Below are 4,008 nucleotides of genomic sequence, written 5' to 3'. Positions count from 1 at the left end.
ACGTAACAGCGCAACGCCCTTGGCACGAAGAACGGATTGGGCTCTCACATGGCGCGCGAAAACGTTGATTTGTGGGCTTATGAACCGAAAACACGGCTGTGCCTGCAGCCGACCATCAAATTCTAGACGCAGACGCGGTTGTTAAGGCTTCGATGCTATTCGTGTAATGATTGACTAATGGATCTTCATTTAATTTTTAGGTGTCTGTCAGAGCCATAGATAACGAGAATCTCTGGTTAGTGGGAAAACAACTGCTGGTGGACTGATTAGACTTCTTGCCCCGTATTTTAACGTAATCACAATAAACACCCCTTGTCATTTCCCATATTCGCAGATTCGGGCCGAACAAGCATTCGCCAGGGTGTGCTGCCTCCGACATCATCTCCGGACAGCATACGCCCTGCATGTCGGGAACTCAATTCCCACGTCCATCTTCCATCCCCCGAAATACAGTTGGGGGCGATAATCAGCCACCAACTGCGATGCTAGACAACGTGGCACCAGCTTCCCAGCCGCACTCACCGTCGCCCACAGCAAAGAAAAATGAGGACGAGCCCCATAATCTGTAGGTAGTGGGAGCACTGGCCGGGACCGAACTCTTGAAGAAAGGAGGTTGGACGACGAGATCTAACGTATACTGTGTGGAATAATGACACGTCGAAGCTGCCTCCAAGGTCCCTGTTCTGTACTCCTGCGGGAAGCTGCAATCTTTTCATTATCTTTTTGCGATGGTGCTTTTCGATTATGTAACGAATGCAGAGAGGCGATCACAAGTGCTTGGCGAACTACCCTTAAGACGAATTCTGAGCGTTGTAGAGAAGTGATGTTTCAAGAAATAGAAAATTGTTATACACAACCGACACTAGGGCATCATGTAGATAATTTAACGTATGCCATGACGCTGTTGTTTGATGGTGCTGAATAAGGACGTGACAGTACAAGCACAGGTGGTCGCCGCTGCTTCGAGTAGTAGTCAATTTGCTTGTAATAAAAGTTACTTCTCCTAGGCCGTGTCCTGTGCCATGCTCGTTTAAAGCCATATTGCGTTTGATCGTTCCTGGTGCTCGCACATAATTAAAATGCAAATAAGCCCTGGTCCTCGTGTTCTTCTCTCTGTGGTTGTCTGTTTGTCGCGCAGTTTACGCGTTTTGTCTTGGAAAACGTGCGCTACCTATCACACTGGCAAACTGCGCCACCACTGCTCGTGCTAGAGGTAAATCAAGTGTTTCTTTTGATTGATGTACGCGGAATTCCTCTGTCGTGACCTCACGCTGCAGGGTGGCATGATAAGAATGCAATGGGGGAGGGTAGTGTAGCCGTATCGAATGCGACTGTGCGCTGTTCGCTCAATGGCGACACCAGCGCTCGCTTGAGTCGTACTCGGCACAAGACGTACAGCAGAGTCGTCCCCTGTGTAACGCAGCCTCGCCGGTAACGCGACTCACGTTCAGTAAGACAGCCACTGTTAGTGTGACGCCGTAAATATGTCAACGTAAATGTAGGCTTTGAGAAGCGAGCTAGAGGAGAAAACCACACAAAGGTAGAAGCGTCACAACGATGATAATGAAAGGACTCAGCTGCACCATTGGAAGTATATAAGGTAAATGTAAGATTGCCAATCTCAGAAAGGCACGTTTAGGCTAACGGCGCCCATTTAGAAGAAGAAGGGATGATTCCCTGCTTCCTCTTTCCAGCAAAACGGGAGGATATTTTGATTGAATCCTCATTTAGCGTAAAAACAACATCCATCGACTTTTTCCCGAAATAAGAATTTTGCAATGGTTATCATCCCTGTGGAATTCCGCAATGGTTATTTTCACTGTGGAATTTGGAAATGGTTATCATGACTGTAATTAACAGTGATGATAGCCATTGCGAAATTCACAGTGATAATAACCATTGCGAAATTCACTCTGGTTCACTAGAACGGAAGATGATAGGTGTTAAAAGAGAGAAGATAAGAAAAGAGCGCAGTGGGTCAGGGAACAAATGCGTGTTAAGGACATATCAGTAGAAATGAAGAAGAAATGTACATGGGCAGGGCGTGCAATGCGAAGGCAAGATAACCGTTGGTCATTAGGGGTGACAGAGTGGATCCCTAGAGAAGGCAAGCGTGGCAGGGGGCGGCAGGACGTTAGATGGGCAGATGAGATCAAGAAGTTTGCGGGAATAAATTGGTCGCAGTTAGCACAGGACCGGGATAATTGGAGATTAATGGGAGACGCCTTCGGCCTTCAGTGGGCGTAGGTAGGCTGGTGATGATGATGGCTGTGGTTCACAATGACCGCTTTGCCACATCGATTCAGTATTGTAGACGAAGGTATATCACTTCCATTGGAACCTTCTAATTCGGCGGTTCAACAGAGGTCTTTCTCATGTGGAGGTATCAAACCCGCCATACGTAGCATGCATTTATCCAACAATAAGCGCTCAGTTTTAGGTTGAGGCTGCTTATGGTTGTGGTTTCCATTCTACACTGGGTGGTACGTATTCCACCGTGATATTTGCAGTAACACCGTAGTACACACAACCCGCCTTTGTAGTCAAAAAGCCTGAGCCCTCTACCGTACTTCTGTGCTGGACTGACTTATTTTGTTCCAGATTTCTTCTTTGTATTTTACCAACAAACGTTCTAACTTTCTTTCACTTTTCCATCAAGCTTTAAGAGACAATGCAACTGTTGGAGGCTTATCCTCTAGATTACAAAGAAGTTGGGGCACATGTGGGTATGGGGGGACGATGTGGGTGGAAGGCGGCAACCGGACGTGTGCAGTGTGTCCTGATATGTGAATATATTGAAACTCAAAGAGGCTCCAGGAGAGAGAGAGGAATTTTATTGAAATGAAATAAACACAGAAAGGTCGGCCTGACGGTAGTATATCTGGCCAGCTATTCTGTGTGTGGGAAGGGAAAGTGGAGGAAAGAGTGTGGATAGAGAACGAGAGAGATGAAGATGGCGGAGAAATAAATGAAGGGCTATGTATAGAAGATGCCTATACCGATACGGTGTATGTGTTAAAGTTCAGCCGGACGGGCCTCAACTACAATATCTCTGAGAGGCCGCTGCTGCGCAGAAATGTCAGCACAGCTTTAAATGCACTGTAGGAACGCTTCGCGTCTGGCCAAGGTCCCAGCAGCACTTCCTCCGACACCACACGACAGTCCAAACGGGCCAATGTTCTCCAGGATTTCGTTTCAATTATTAGGAGAGGTGTCTTGGGCGAGTTGGTCATTGGTCGTGCAAGTAAGCGCGAAATGAACAAGGACGAGCGAAGTGAACGGGACACGGCGCTACAATCAACTCGTTTTATTTTCACTGGGATGTCCGATTTTATACGGGAAGGTACACAGCTAATGAAAGAAAAGAGGAAAGGGGGAGGAGCACAAGCAAATACAAAAAACAAAATTGAAGGATGACATTTAAAACGATGGCGTTACAAAGGCACTTTTGCACGGTAAAATCTAATGATTGGATAAGAATTGCAGTACTTTCTTTTTCAATGCTAAAGAAGCTGTGCTAACGCAGTTGTCTCTCAAGGAAACTATCTGGGAGGCCTCGACGATTTCTCGTGTCAACTGATCCTCCTGTCGGGCTACAATCCTAGTCTTATCGAAAAGTGGCCTACACTAACAATCTCTACAGTGTATGCCAAGATGTCCTTTAATCGTCTTATCTACATTATTCATATGTTCTCTAAGCCCATCGTTTAAGCAACGACCTGACTGTCCGACATACTGCCTGCCACACGGTAGAGGAATGGAATGAAATGTGCCTTCTGAACAATTCACGAACCGGTCGCGATGCTACGTTGCGCACTTGCTTTTTTTTTCTTTTCCATTGACTCTGTTCATTAGTCTCGACAATTTGTTGGGAGCAGAGAAGACAACGTGAACGTTGACGCGCTTTCCTATTTTCTTGAGATTGTGAGAAATACCATGTAGGTACGGCACGACAGCGCACTTGAACTTTTCTCTTTCTTTCTCCCTGGGTTCTACGTCTGGCGTGTT

Source organism: Haemaphysalis longicornis, unplaced genomic scaffold, assembly GCF_048455015.1.
Source record: "Haemaphysalis longicornis isolate Haplotype H1 unplaced genomic scaffold, Haemaphysalis longicornis Haplotype H1 scaffold_5, whole genome shotgun sequence".
Taxonomy (NCBI): Eukaryota; Metazoa; Arthropoda; class Arachnida; order Ixodida; family Ixodidae; genus Haemaphysalis; species Haemaphysalis longicornis.
The sequence above is the reverse complement of the archived record's forward strand: the minus strand, read 5'-3'. Positions refer to the sequence as shown.